Here is a 17,036-nt window from a genome sequence, read left to right as displayed (position 1 = left end):
GTCGGTCTGTCTGTCTATTCATTAATTAATATTTTATTTTATTTAATTTTATATTTAATTGAATTTTAATTACCAAATCTTATTTTATTTTTGAGTGTGATAAATGCATTATAAAAAAGCAAGATGGTTGTGCAGATGGTTGTGTGATAAATGCATTATAAAAATTGTCAATGTTACATGCAGCCACCTAACCATATACTAAATTGAATGTTTATGTGTTAAACATGTATAAAATACCTGTTTAGAACAGCTGGGTAATCTAGTTAAAAGGTCTGGTGTGAAAACTAATCAATTAGTATCTCTTTATTTAGTATTAGAGAGCTGAAGGACTTGTCCAGAAGTAGTCTTCAAAACCTTAATATAAATCTCCTTCTCTCTGTTGAATCATGTGAAAGTCTGCGTGATTCTGAATAGATAGTGATAAAGCTGAAAGGATGAAAATGGTCATTGATGGGCTTTGACCTATTCCTGTGTGTATATCACCCACTTCCTGTGCATTCTATGTCAAGACACACATATCTCACAACACAGTGAATGTCTATTGTTGTTTGTGACTGCTGGTTTGGTTTGACCCCAATTTCTAGACCTCGTAATTCATAAGAAACAATTTCTACCCCTGTCTTCCTCTGAGAGCTACAACTGGATCAAATGCTGTACCAGATAAAACCTTTGAAGTCAACATGAAATGAAAATTGACCTTGTTTATTTTCTTTTATCAATGTAACAACATGAATTTTCAGCTTATGTCACCAGTCCTTCTTTAAGCCCTTCTACAGCTGCCCAGTTGTTATGATCCAATCAATATCCAATGGATAAAATCAAAAACAGAACAATAAATGTTTGGAGAGCAAAATGAGAAAAATCGGTTGGACACAACGCCGCACATCCCCCTCTCTGTCCCTATTTGTTTTTCTCTAGAAGTTTAATTGCATTGCAATGAGGACAACAGTGTGTGTGTGCGTGTGTGTGTGTGTGTGATGTGAGTGATGATGCGTGGTGGGGTGTTGACAGTTCCATTTCCAGTGCGAGACACCCTACATGTCTGGAATACTGGTTGCATACACACAGCTCCTCCCCCTCTTCTTTTGCGCTCTGTTCTTCAGGCTTTCTTTCATCACTACACCTCTTCTACAGTGAGCACTGAGCCGATTTGATCTCTTTCTATTTGGTTCTTTTTTAAAAGCCTTGCTGGTACTTGTCACTTTGTTCCTCTCCCCATAGTGAAATCAGTGCAAAAACACCACATGTTTGTTCAGTGCCCTGAAAACTGTCAGACCGATGCATCAACAACTCAAATTAATTTTGCATTCAGATACTGTACATTTTGTTAAGAAAAAGTCAAATATGGAGAGACACATACTGAATTAGTGCCCACAGAACTAGAGAAATTTTCATAGAATTTAATTTTGTCTTTTATAATGTTCTATTTCGCATGTTCATTTCTTAATAATTTTGGTAATTTATTATGATTTCAAAGTGTTTAACACATTTTGCCATTTAAATCCTGTAGAATTCTGCAGATTTACCATTTTCTGCAGAAAACATCGAAGAGAGTTTTCAGATTCCACCTGGATACGGATATAGATGCCATTTTGGTATTTACTTCAAAATGTCTTTTGTTTATGGTTTGTTTTTTTCTCTCCTTGCAGTAAATCTATTTTATTTTATTTTATTTTATTTTATTTTATTTTATTTTATTTTATTTTATTTTTATAACTTAGTTTCTCAGTACTATTTTCCACCCTCCCTTTGACATTTAGAAGTGAACCAGGGATGTAAAGTCTGGAGAGAACTTGCAGACAATGAATGTCCAATGTTGGGATCCTTCAGAAGAATATTCAGAGTGGCAGGCATCACACACTCAAGGTTTGTCAAACTTTCCGCAAGCTCAATGCCCAATCTAAGTTTGATGCATACCCCATGCCAAGAGTGGATGATCTGCTGGAGAAGTTTGGAAGAGTGCAGTACATCACCATGCTAGACCTGTGTAAGGGGTACTGGCAGGTACCCCTCAACGCTGAGTCCAGACCCTATACCACATTCCGAACACCTTTAGGACTATTCCAGTTCACGGTCCTTCCTTTTGGCCTTCACGGGGCACCAGCCACATTCCAGAGGCTGATGGACAGAGTACTCCAAGTCTGTGAAGACTGGTCTGCGGTGTACATTAATGGTGTGGTAATCCACAGCAACTCTTGGATAGAGCAGCTTCAACATCTCCAGCAAACCCTAAAGAGGAGAGAGGAAGCAGGATTGACATTAAACGTTTCAAAATGTGAGTGGGCAAGGCAAGAGTCGAAGTACCTGGGGTATCACCTGGGCAGGTGAGACCACAGGTGGACAAGGTGGAGACAATTCGAAGGAGCCCAAATCCAAAGACCAAGAAGGAAGTGAGGTCGTTCCTAGGACTGGTGGCCTGGTACAGGATATTTGTGTCCAACTTCGCCTCCATCGTGGCTCCTCTGACCAACCTGCTGTCCAAGACAGTGACACACCCTATTCCCTGGACCAATGACTGTGAGACAGCTTTTAATACCCTGAAAGAAAAGATGTGCTCCAGCCCAGTCCTGCAGAGAGTCCAGACTTCTCTCAAAGGTTCCTGGTGCAAGTAGATGCATCTGCAACAGGGATTGGAGCGGTCCTTGCCCAGGGAAGCGCAGGAGAAGAGAGGCCAGTTGTCTACCTCAGCCGCAAGCTACTCCCCAGGGAGACAAGATATTCGGCGGTTGAGAAGGAAGGTCTTGCCATCTTGCGCTATTACCTCCTTGGTCAAGAGTTCGATCTAGAAACTGACCACCGGGCTCTAACCTGGATCCAGTCCATGAAGGACCACAAGGCCAGAGTCACACGATGGTACCTCTCTCTGCAGCCATACCACTTCAAGATACGGCATCGACCTGGCAGACTCAACATGGTAGCAGACTACCTGTCCAGGTTTCTGGCCAGTACGTGGCTTGGAGAGGGGGAAGGTGATGTGATAAAGTCACATTAGCTGCCACCGCTGGGGAAGCAGCACTGACACACACGCACACATACACCTGCCTACTTACCTCATTCATCCTCCACTGCCGTTGCCGCTTTCGGAGTAGCGGGTGCACACGCAATCCTGATACCACATGGACATTCTCCCATTGCAACACTTTCCTCTGTCCATATCCATTTCCCAGTTATTTCATATACTTACACTGCTCTTGTCGTGTCGTTTCATCCCTGTGATGTTTGTCTGTGTGGGCGTAGTCAGTCTTCGGGAGGGAAACACCACGCAGGCCAAACCGAACGAACAAGCGGCGGCAGATTATGACATCACGGGCTTGGTCGCGTTTATATATATATATATTATTCATAACTTCAGATCTATATATATATATATGTATATATATAGATCGGAAGTTATTATTATTGATTATGTATAACAGATGACAAATAGATTTAGTATTTGTGGGTGTGTTAAATGTTATTCTTACCTGTGAATGGTATGGCTCAAAAAAGGGGCAGGGTTTGGCCTATATAAGCCGAGGCCAAACATAAGACAGTGCTTGTTTACCAAGTCTTTGCAAGGGTGCTACTATGGTGCCTCAAGCAAAACCCAAAAAACCCTTTGTATATTGTGGATACCTGTTTGTTGCTTGAATATATCATTGTTGGATTATTTTCTGGTTTATTTTTCCCTTTTGTTGTTTCTTTGATACTTTGGATTTTTGTAATTTTTTGGGTGCACTTGTATATAAATAAATTCCACCTTGCACGAAAGTCCTTTTGCGAGTGAGCCATCATTTTTACATCCCTTCACGGACTCACATTTTTCCACGAAGGCGAGCTGGTGGGCTTGTCTTCATCACATACTTATTTAACCATAATTGTATGTATTTAACCATAATATGAATAATATATCTATCCTGGTTGTTCCTTAATTCAATGTGACTAGGCAGGTTGAGTTTCTGAGCATCAATTGGTGTCATTGTTAACGTGTAAACATGAACAACCAGTGGTTTATGTCAGAAGATTGCAGAAGTTTAGTCATTTTTGCAGCTTGTTTTAAATAGATTCCTAGTGCCTATGAGGAAGTTGTGAAAGTATACAAAGTGCAGCTCTTTTATCTCAAAACATCAAGGAAGATGTGATTGCTCATGATTTGACCCCTTTAATAGAAGCCAAACATAGATTTTCAATTTCGCTCTGCCTCTAGTCTGCTTTTCCCATTGTGAGCAGAACTTGTGGACAGAGCTGAGGATTCCTGAGGGAAATGTCTAGTACAGAGATGTTAGGCCTGAGATGGAGAAGTGCGGTTTTGGTCTGGTTATTCATGGAGAGGATCCATTGAGCTTTTGGGCCATCTGGTTGTGGTGTACTTTGGGGCATTTTAAAGAAAGACAGCAATGCATTATGGATGTTTCAGTGTTTGTTAGGATGAACAACATGCATATTGTATATGCTGAATTTACAGGACACTCAAACACATTGAAAGTCCTGAACCAAACCCTCCATGTAATTAAATACTTTGCATGATACTGAATTTGTGCCGTATACACCATCACAAAACAGTTCCTTACCACTGAAAATGTCTTTTCTTTCATTAGGCCCCCTTATGATTTGAAGACAAACACAATGGTGTGGTGGGTTGTGCTGTGGCTTGTTCATTGACCTACTTTTGGCTCTTTGGCACCAGCTGTGTACATGGTTGTAGTTATTACCCCTTTTGGGGTACTGGATATTCAATATGGCCTCAACACAAAGTAAAATCCCATCGAAAACAGCAACACAATGTGTCCGGTGAAACACTATGCAAGGCCAGATGTGCATAAAAGAAGATAGTTTATGTTTAAAAATGAGCAAAAAGTGCTCATGACAGCTTTGAAAATCAGTTTTGTATGGCAAGTATGCAAGTTTTAACAGGACAGTTCACCCAAAAATGAAAAGCTGTTGTCAGTTTACTCACCCTCAGGCCATGCAAGATGTAGGTTACTTTTCAGTTGAACAGCAAAGAAGATTATTAGCTGAAACTGTGGACCTTAGTGATTCATAAAATGCAAGTCAGTGGCTACCGTCACTTTGAGAGTCAAAAAATGTATATCAGCCCATACAAAATTAATACCTGCGGCTCCTGACCATATATTGAGGCCTTATGAAGTGAAACGATCAGTCTGTGCAAGAAACTGAACATACAACATTATTACCTGTAATCCATAACCTCAGGCAAATTGTGTCCAGTTTGCGAACAAATTCTTTTGAACAGGAACTTTTTAGTGAATAAGATGAGCCAGTTCACTAAATCAGAAACAGTTTGTGGCTCGAGCAGCAAAGATTACTGGCCCAGGTCAAAAGGCCTGGAGTTTTTTTCATTGATTTGAGGGTGAGACACATTTTAGTTGCGTATCATAGAAGCTGAACGTCATTGAACATGTTCAGATAAGCTGAAGACCTCTCATCTCTGTCAGAATATTTCAGTCGTTGGGTGGGACACTGTAATGACACTCCTGCTGCCTAGAAACACACACACAATGCTGTATCAACACTCTGGGAACAAACAGGTGACCTCAACATTTCCAGTCACTAGTGACCTCCCAGGGAACATACAGATCGATCAGGGCTACACTGGAATCTACATCTTTTTCTCTCCAGTTGCTCTCAGTCCGAACTCTGGCTTGAGAAACAGACAGTATCTGTCTTGCTGTTTTGAAAATCTGAAGGCCATAAAATGATAACAATAAATCTATTTTGTCTCCTTTTCAAAGCACATATTGTATGGAAAAACTATTTTCCAAAACAAAACCAGGCTACTCTTTTGTTAGATTAACCTGCCTACAAATGTATGTTCTTGTGACAATATGTTTGTTATGCAAATATTTTTTTTACCAAAATATGACTTCAAAAAGCCTGAAATATAGCACTTGAGTTATATAGAGCTATATGGTTTTCAGTCTTTTAGATGCCACAGACTCCCAAATAGGATCATCCTCATACGAGGGACCCCATCTTAAAATTTAAAAGGCAGCTATTATCATATAATTTATACTGTGAAAATTTATATTATAAATGTGAAAAACATTATTTGGAAAATATTCAGTTTCTGTTATGTTCAATTATTCACTATTCAGTAAAGTACTATAAATGGACACTGTACAAAAATTATATGATTTACAAGTCATAGTAACTTTAGTTTTAACTGAAGTACAAGTATAGTTAAATCTGACCACCTGATCTGTCACCCCTGCTGATCAATTTTTCCATCTCAAACCATCTGAGCAAACAAATCAATCCTGACCTACACTCCAAACTTGTAAAAACCTCTCCGTCGACCCCTCTGTTCATCAGTGGAACGGTACGATCATCCATTATTTCTCGCTCATGACAGCATGAGACTGTCTCAACAACCATTCATTCATAGAGATCCACATTTAAAAATAAGTACAAAAACAAATCCCCAGACAAGATTCGGTCTGAAACATAACTCAGCTGTCTTAGCATTTCCAAAAGGAGAGGAGAACTATACAAAACCTTTCCGCAGATGAAAAAATCATCATCTTTGGAATTCAGCTCTGTCTTTTTTTCATCCAAATCCTGTGTTTTATTGAATGTATGTGGACAGTAGGGAAACATATTCATAGTATGTGTGCATGATTTTGATTTGGCAGTGGAATAATTCCCCATCTGTTCCTTTTTCGTTAATGCTTGTGTCATTATCACCACATTCTAGAACACTTTACCAAAGCCAGATATTTTGATTTTAATGTCTGTTTTAACCATATGGCTGCAGCGACAATAGATCGTATGTACTGTGCTCCTATCTGCATGTACACCATATCCAATCCACAATAAATTGACTTTTTGATTATTGTTTGGTTTCTATTTTAGTATGCATAGCTCCACCCACTTCAAATACACTTCTAAAATTTGGAATAATTTGGATTTTTCAATGTGCTTGCCAAGGTGGCATCTATTTGATCAAAAATACAGAAAAAAATATATTTTGAAATATTATTACAATTTGAAGGAATCAGCCACTACTTTGGTCTTCAATCACATGTTGATTGAATCATTATGTTGATTGTTCTTGCTGCTCAAGAAGCATTTCTTATTATTAACAATGTTGAAAGCAGTTTTTGCTGCTTATTTTTATGGAAACCATAATACACTACCAGGGTCAGAAACATTATTTTATTCAGCAAGGATGCATTAAATTAATCAAAAGTGACATTTATAATGTTACAAAGGATCTCTATTTCAAATAAATGCTGTACTTTAACATGATTTCCACAAAAATATTAAAGCAGTAAAACTGTGTCCAACATTGAGAATAATTAAAACCATTATTAATAAATGAACGATTATGTGACACAGACTGTACTATTGATGCCTTTAAATTCAGCTGTAATATCACAGGAATAAATTACATTATATATTCAAATAGAAAACAGTTCTTTTAATTCATAACAATATTTCACTATATTATTGTTTGAGCAAAAGAGATTTCTTTCAAAAACATTAAAATATCTGAATTATTCCAGACTTTTGACCAGTAGCGTAAGTGTACGTATGTATATTAAACATTAAAATGTTCTGATTGGCTGCTTAATATGTTGTTTTGGTTGCTATGTTTGTATGCAGCCAAGTAATCTGTTAATAATGCTTAATGAAATCTGAATAAAAAGTCTTAGCACCTCAGTTAGAAAAGATTATTTTTTTGTTACAGTATGTTACAATGTTGCACCAGTTGCAGACTGTAGTGTGATGCTGAGTTGCTTTCACAGCTATCTCACTAGTATGGTGACGTACACATGCAATTCTTGCAGTGCATATGTAAAAGTTTAGGGAGCATTAAAAAAGTACAAAGGTGTCTGCAGTTAAATTCCATTATTTCTTATGCAGCTATACTTCAAAAAGCCGGATTTCTAGGTTAGTGACTTTGAAGTATGCTGTTATATTCTCTCAGATAAATAACAAAAGCGGTTAAATTCTTGTTTTTACATGTTGGTCCGACAGTCGGTGTTGTTTGACGGTTTAAGTTGTACTGAAGACTAGACCTTAAGCCGTTAAAAGTCTGGCTACATGAGATGACAGTCAGTGAAGACAGACATATTAATTGACATTGGAAAGTTGTTGCATCGTATCTAATTAAAACCCAGTGTTGCTATTGAATTGATTTGTTGAAGTCAGTGATAAAATGTACTACATTTCTGCTGTTTTCAGTACCTTTTATTACCAAATAAAATACACAGATGCCATTTTTTTAACTTTAACTTGATAATTGAACTTTATAAATAATTAAATCGACTCAAAGCAAAATGTCAAATTAATAAGGAAATGAAACACATTTTTGCTTCTACAAAGGGACTTCACAGCCATTATTTCTTAGTTTACTGAGGAGTTTTCCATCAGCACAGCTCAGACAGAAGCAGAACAGACGCTTGCAGATCTGCAGTGGGATCTGAGCCACATTTATCCCAATACCCAAATACAAACTCCCAGAATGCTCTCTGCTTGCGGCTTGTTTGAGCTTCTGTGCTCTAGTGCCCCCTTCACCTGCCTGCAAGGACACCCAGCTTCCCGGTCAGTATGTAGATATATTATGCCATTTGTGTATTCCAAACTGAAATAGCAGGTCTCCAATCAATAGATGCTCGTGTCTGTATGTTGCTCGCCTGCAGCAGATGGAATTTCTCTGAGGAACGCTGTGGATTTATAAAACCCCATTTCATTGTTCATTCATGTCTGCCGAGGGGGAGATACAGACGCTCATCCATATTTGGTCTCCAGGGTAAACTTGGATTGGACGTAATGTAGTGCTGCGGCTCATCGTGAATTCCAGCCCTGTTTGTTTATAGTGTTTGCTGCTGTGTTGTCTGTTGTAGTCTGGACATCGTTTGCAGGGAAGAACAGAACAATAGAGCTGTCTGGGAATGAAATATTCTCCTTATGTAATGCTGGAGAGAGTCCAGACAGACTAAGAGGTCATCTAAACAGGTCAAGGGTGTCAAATAACTCTCTGCTGTCCTCACTCTCACCTCAGCCTGGGACTTCACTGTGGGGAAACAGTCATGACAAAATATTTACAGTTACAAAGAACACATGCTTGTACCATAACTTATTGCTGGACATATACTGTAATTTTTCAAATAAAACATATATAATATTGTTACTAATACTATTTTTATATACTATTTATTTTATATAGTATTAAATTTTTTTGTATTTTTAAAAGTTTTAATAAATGTTTTAGAAACACAGATTTATAAAAGCTACTTAGATGTCCATGTATTATATAAGAGACCGGAGCACTCAGAAAAGACAGCAATCATAAAAGTATATTAGCATAAAAACACATAAAAAAGATGATTTTTTAATGCCGTATTGTGGTTTGTGTAGTAGTGCTTGTATGTGCTTTTATGATTGCCGTCTCTTGTGAGTGCCCAGAATTAGGTCACTCACAGATGGATACATCAGCACCTGGAGTCTTCGAACAAAGCAAGTCTGCCTTTTGAAATGTATCATGGGAGAAAATGTCTGAATCTCACTGAATCCCCCATGTAACACACTCACAGCTAAGATTTAGAAAGAGAGAGCAGAACTAATTCCTTTATTATGCAGGATGTGCTGATTATAACACACACAAACCCAGCAATGCATCCATTAATGCTCAAACATGACTAGGTTCTCACCATCAGGGAAAGTAGTTATCCTCTTTCCTCTGCCAAATCTGCTAACTTTATTGACAAATGTCGATATAGATGTAGCAGACATATACAAATTGAACACTCATGGTGGATCTGGTATTTTCTTCATGCACCTTCCTGCAGCATAAGTATGGCCCAGTCGCTATGAAATCACTTTTTGCATTAGTTATATGGCTAATAAAACTGTCTCAAAGGAACAGATTATTAAACAGACTGGTCAGGTTTAAATAACTCTAATTAACTTTTTTATACTATACTTGTATTATACAAGGATGGATTCAATTGTTCAAAATTAACAGAATTTTTTTAAAATAAATGCTATTTTTTTTCTACCTCAACAAATCCTAAAAAAAACATGCTTAATGTCAGGGAACTGTTGTGTGTCTGTCATGTGTCCCTGCCCCTTGTGCCCATATTTGGTTTGTTTCCTGTCCATGTCATATGTAATCATCAGTTAATTCTTGTCTAGCCGTGTTCGTCTCATTAGCGTGTGTATTTAAGTTCCTGCCTGTTGAGTTTCGTGCTGTCTGGTCTACTCGTTATCCCCGGTGTTGGATGTCTGTGTCTTACCCTGCCTTGCCTTGTCTTGCCCTGCCTTGATGTTAAGTAAAGTATGTTATTTGAGTTTATATCCTCGTCTACGTGTTCCTGTTCCTCCCTCGTGTGTGCACCGTGACAGAAGACCAGACCAAAACAGTAAGCGGCGCCTCTTCACCTCGTTTTGTTTTCCGGTTTTGAAAAGTTTTTTGTTTGTTCCTGTTTTGTTTGTCCCTCGCGGCATGGAAGTCGCCACTCGACATCCCGCCTTAGCCCACTGCAAGTCGGCGTGGGAGTTCGGCAGGATTATCGCGAGTGCCGCGAGTCCGCTGGCCGCGAGCCCTGCAGTCTGACGATCGCGGGAGAAGTTCGCCGTTGTCCGCGGCTCATCCAACCCGCCGATCGCGGGAGATATCCGCCGCTGTCCGCGGCTCCCAACCTCGCCGCTCACACCGAGCCCGCCGTTCGCGGGAGTTCACGCCGCCGTCCGCGGCACACCGAGCCCGCCGTTCGCGGGAGTTCACGCCGCCGTCCGCGGCACACCGAGCCCGCCGTTCGCGGGAGTTCACGCCGCCGTCCGCGGCACACCGAGCCCGCCGTTCGCGGGAGTTCACGCCGCCGTCCGCGGCACACCGAGCCCGCCGTTCGCGGGAGTTCACGCCGCCGTCCGCGGCACACCGAGCCCGCCGTTCGCGGGAGTTCACGCCGCCGTCCGCGGCACACCGAGCCCGCCGTTCGCGGGAGATCACGCCGCTACCTGCGGTTCACCCAAGTCCGCCGTCCGTGGGGAAAGCCAACCCACCGTCGGCGGCTTCACCGAGCCCGCCGTTCGCGGGAGATCAACGCTGCCGTCCGCGGGGAAAGCCAACCCGCCGTCGGCGGCTCCCCCTGTTCACGCCGCCGTCCGCGGCTCCCCTGTGCACGCCGCCGGTCCGCCTCTGACTCAATGCCCGCCGGTCCGCCGCTGACTCAAGCCCACCGGATTGCCGCTGACTCAAGCCCACCGGATTGCCGCTGACTCAAGCCTGCCGGTCGCCGATACCCTCTCCGTGGATCAAGTCCACATGTCACGGCCAGGAGAGCCGTGTTTGTGTTCGTTGTGCCCACAGGAACATTTTAAACTTACCTTGTCGTGTCATGTCTTGTCCATGAGACTCGTCTGGGGCAGGCGGCTCCTTGAGTTGTGGCCATGGAGGCCAGTCGCAGCCGCTTGCCCCCCCTGTCGCAGAAGTGGAGGAGGTCGCTGAGGGACCCTGTGAGGGCCCCTGACTCCTCGTCATGCCCAGAGGAAGACTCAGCTTCCTAGCCAGCCCAGGAGGGCTTCTGGTTCCTGTGGGATGTCGTGTTTGTCTGACCCTGGAGGGTTTCTGTCGTGTCTTGTACTGTTTTGTCTGTCTAGCCCCGGAGGGCTCCTGATACCCCCTGGATTCCCCATGGAAATTTTGGGGGGGGGGTAGTAGAGCTCTGGGTGGAGTGGGTGGGCCGAAGAAGGATGCCATGGCCACAGTTACCACCTGCCATGGCCTCCTGAGCTCCCTGCTCCGCCATGGGTCCTGTCTGTCTGTTACGCTCTGGAGGTCCCCGTCCTGTGGTCCGTGTCTGTCCTGAGAGGCCTCCAGAGCGCCCACCCCCCCTCCCCGATGGAACTGTTAAGGCTCGGGACGAGCCTTTCGGGAGGGGGGAGTTATGTCAGGGAACTGTTGTGTGTCTGTCATGTGTTCCTGCCCCTTGTGCCCATATTTGGTTTGTTTCCTGTCCTTGTCATATGTAATCATCAGTTAATTCTTGTCTAGCCGTGTTCGTCTCATTAGCGTGTGTATTTAAGTTCCTGCCTGTTGAGTTTCGTGCTGTCTGGTCTACTCGTTATCCCCGGTGTTGGATGTCTGTGTCTTACCCTGCCTTGCCTTGCCTTGTCTTGCCCTGCCTTGATGTTAAGTAAAGTATGTTATTTGAGTTTATATCCTCGTCTACGTGTTCCTGTTCCTCCCTCGTGTGTGCACCGTGACACTTAAAGGTTTGAGCAAATCAGCATATTAGAATGATTTCTGAAGGATCATGTGACACTAAAGACTGGATTAATGATGCTGAAAATTCAGCTTTGCATCACAAGAATAAATTAATTTTTAAAATGTATTAACATAAAAAACTGTTCTTATAAATTGGAATAATATTACACAATACCACAGCTTTTACTGTATTTTTGATCAAATAAATGCAGCCTTGATGAACATAAGAAACTTATTACAAAAACATCAAATATAGTATTTCCGACTCCAATCTTTTGAATGGTAGTTAGCATTCAAAAGATTAGAGTTGGAACACATTCCATAATTGAAAGTATCTAGTAAATAATATTTCAGGCTGTAATGTTTTCAGATTAGTGCACAGAGGCTGTTGTTTAGTTCTTATCTTCAGTATGTTATGAATATAAATTGACAGACACATCCTATAGTGAGGAAACAACAGGAACAAAAGAAGTTTCTTTACTTCCTCTACTACATAGGAAGCAGCATGCAGAGATCATTTCAGACTATTTTCTCTCTCTGTCTGTGTGTGTGTGTGTTTAACCCCATAGACTACTTTTGAGATATTCCTCCAGGCCTATAGAGGTTTAAACATAGACAAAACATATGTGTAAAACTGCCTCAATGTCTGGATCTGCTCCCCTCATCGAACAGATCAAAAAAAGCAAGAAACCGAGGAACTGTCTGTGAGGAACGTGAAATCTGGGTCAGACTGGTCCTGTTGACTTCGCCCCTCGCTGCGAGTTCGATCGGATCTGTGGTTTCCCTGGTGACGGACACTCTCCGGTCTTTCAGCCTGTTCCGTTAGGCAGACAAACTCTAAGAAAGCAGCCGAGATTTGCTCAAGACCAATCGCCACCTATCAGACGTCACAAATTATTTCCTATTTTATGAACGCTATGTTTCCACAGTTTGACATCCCGCTTAGTTTACTTCAACTGGACGCTTCCCATGCCAAACCTCAGGACCTTGAATTGGGAAAATTTTACCCTCCCCAAACCATGTGAATAATCCATATATAGTTGATGGCTGTTTGTCAAACATATTTTGTGTTGTGGGGAAAATACAGAACTCCTCAGGAATTTCACAATGAGTTTTAACTTCCAGGGAAAACGTGTGTTGCATGCCTCGTATAAGGGACTGGATCACAGACAAAATATCACAAGTACCACACAATGTAATCAGTTTTTTTCTTAATAAAAGCTAGACATATTTATTTTAAAATTGGCAGACATTAAAGGGCATTTTAATGTCAGTTTGAATGTTGTCTGGGAATCAAATCTATGATCTTGGCATTGCTATATTCAATCAGTTGAAATGAGTGTTGTTAAAACAGGGTGACGGTAAATGTTTATGAGATATAAAAAAAAAATGTTAATGTTCTATCTGCCTTATCATGAGTTATTTTGTCAACACTTTTAAGCTGCTTGGTAAAAAAAAAAAAACATGTATAGTATAATCATGTGGAATGATGATAATCTGGCTTCCAAAAAAATATGGAAAGTGGTTGTAAACTGACCCTGAAAGTCAATAGTCCAGAGATGCAAGGGGATTGATTTTTATCGTGTGAGGTTAGATTTTGGATCAGGAAAAAAGAGATGATTTATTCAGTGAGAATGCATTAAATTGATCAAAAGTGACCTTTTAAAAAATATTTCAATTTAAAATAAACTATGTTCTTTAGAGCTTTCTATTCATCAAAGAATCTTGAAACACAAAATATTAAGCAGCACATTGATAATAATAAGAAATGTTTCTTGAACAGCAAATCAGCATATTAGCATGTTATTTCTGAAGGATCATGTGACACTGAAGACTAAAGTAATGAAGAATAAATCATATTTTAAAATATATAATATGATATTTGATCAAATAAATAGAGAGACTTCTTTCAGAAACATGAGCAACCCCAAACTTTCTGCATGGTGTTCTGGATAGGAATTGATAAGTTGTTTCTAGGGTGTTGCGGGTGGTTGCTAGGTGAAAACCTGCAAACTGAGTAAACTAATCATTCAGTTAAAGATTAGTGAATGGAAAACTGAAAACCATTGAATTTAATCCTTGAAATGACTTAAACGCAACATGACACCACAGGTATTTTCTTCATCTAACCTGAGACGTATTTCCTGACTCCTGCCTTTTGTTAATCGCAAACACAGAAGAATAAAATGACTTTTCAGCTAGCATTTATTGCATAATATCTGAAAACAGATATTGTTTTGTTTTCAGCATTGGGTTTATTAAAAAAAAAACAGTCAGGTTGGATGTCAAGTAATTTAAAAATATAATAATAATTGCATTCAAGGTGAATGTAATATCATACGATGCACAATGACATGCGAATCCACTCATTTCTGCTCACTCTTTCCATTGAACTTATTTTAGTTTTCTGATCTTGTACTACACTGAGATGCAAAGTTACTTGCAGAAACTACAACTAAAATTTGACAGACAGCTGGAATTTCACATCCGTGTGATAGAGTGACACTGTGTACTCCGCTTTGTTTAACTCCAAACCAAAAATATGCCTCTCTTCTGGAAACTGACAGCCGTTGACGTCTTGTCAGCAGAAAAACTCCACTTTTTTTTTTTTAAAGCCCTTTAAATATGTGGCCTGTATCTAGACACTCACACAGGTGGTGAATCACTGAATACTCTCAACAGCATTGTTTGGATAGAAAAAAGGAGGAGGAGGAAAACGAGGGAGGAAAGTTGAAAGAGAAACAAAACACTATTGTGCTTTACTTCAAGACTTCCTGCCAATAATCAAGCGTACAATGCGGCCCATGCCAGGTGCTGTTTGTCAGTCTCCCATACGCCTGGAGAACTCATGCCATCTGACACAATGAAGTTTTGTCTACAAACATATAACACTGATTAGTTTCAGAAATCCCAGTTACAGGCATAAAAACATAGTGTTACTTCAAATCTATCTAAAAAAAGGCAATTTGATGGCACTTTTCCAACATCTGAATTCTATTTTTAAAATCTTTGAAATTATAATAAATTGAATTGAATATGTGTCAGCATGTGGCAGTGGCATGGTACTTTTTTATATTTATTTTTAATATCTGAGTAAGATCTAAGATCTTCTAAGATCTAGATGAGTTTGTTTCTTTATCTGAAGAGTTTCAGAGACATTTAGCATTACGTCACTTGCTCACATATGGATGCTCTGCAGTGAATGGGTGCCGTCAGAAGGAGAGTCCAAACAGATGATAAAAACATCACAATAATCCATGACTCCAGGCCATCTTTTAAAACAAAAAGCTATGCGACTATAATTCATAATAATGCTTCCTCCAGTGAGAAAAGTCCATCCCCTGTTGTCCTCTCACATCAAAATCCACCAACATATTTGGACTGTTTGATATGTGCATATTTCTCTCCCAGTTCAGACAGGAAGCAACGGTTTAAAGAGTCTTAATGATGGATTAGTTTATTAAAAATATGCAGCATTTCAGTTAAAAAAAAACATTAATTGGTGGTCTGGAGTCGTGTGGATTACTTGTGAATTATTGTGATGTTTTTATCAGCTGTTTGGTCTCTCATTCTGACGGCACCCATTCACTGCAGAGGATCAACTGGTGAGCAAGTGATGTAAAGCTACAGTAAATGACTCCTAAACTGTTCAGATGAAGAAACAAACTCTACATCTTCAATCATTTCACCTGGTCAATGTATTGTCAATGTCTAGTTTGGTCAATGTATTGTCAATTAATTCCAAAGATCGCTTACAGTAGTTCATTGTCATGTGTGGCTCGAGCAGCATGTGCAGTTTACTTTGAGCAGTTTTTGGATCCTCATAAATATGAGAGGTGTGTGTTGTGTGTCTGACAGCACATGGTCTGCAGTGAGAATGCGTTCTGTGCAAGAATGTCAACAGGCCCAGTATACCTGCTCATGCCATTAGATCAAGTGAAAACTTGATTGTGTACTCACTCTCTAATGCACACAAATCACACTCAAAGACATATATAACATTGTCAGATCAGCTGAGATGATAGAAACACCTGGTGTAGTTGGCCATGAGTCCCAAAACATTTTTATATTGGATTTTGTTTTGGATGTGTAGGCCAGAAAATATATTTTACCTTCATGTTCCAGATGAGGGAAACATTTTAAGAACACAACAAAAATCTGATAAAATAAAACCAATATCTAATAACTTAAGCTAAAAAACATGACCGGACATTAACTGCAATCCATCTGCATTATACAAATCAGTCTTGTAAAATCAGATCTCTTTCATTTTCCTCATCAAATTCCCGTTCCTTGTGATTTTTGAGTGACTTCTCCAGCCGTGTGTAATCACAGCTGTAATTTTAGCTCTTTCACTTTCTGTCACTGATGTAATGAAGTATTTTCCCCATCAGCAGTGTGGTGGCACTCGTGACCTCTGCGTTCTTTTGGTGTGGCTTCCTGTGAAATCATGATTTACAGAAAATATCATTTAGTTACACTGAAAATCATCTGAAAATAGAGTCCTGACCATCAGATAATACTGTTTTTGTAATCAATTCTATCAGGATGTGGAAAGAAAACTTTTTTTTCTGGATCAGTGGCCTTAGTCTTCACTATCTAATGCACAAAAATATAATTACACACCATGTCCCATAATGAAAAGTGCTCAACTTTACCTAGTGTAATGTGTAGAATGGAAGAATTTCTCTGACCTGATAATTGTACGGTCAAATGATAAGAATATCAATTTATTGCATTTATACTGTGTTATTATTTTAACAAGTTAACAAAGAAAAATGTACATAATGGCAATTATGTATTATTATCTTTTAATTTAATT

This window comes from Barbus barbus (genome assembly GCF_936440315.1).
Source record: "Barbus barbus genome assembly, chromosome: 19".
Taxonomy (NCBI): domain Eukaryota; kingdom Metazoa; phylum Chordata; class Actinopteri; order Cypriniformes; family Cyprinidae; genus Barbus; species Barbus barbus.
The sequence above is the reverse complement of the archived record's forward strand: the minus strand, read 5'-3'. Positions refer to the sequence as shown.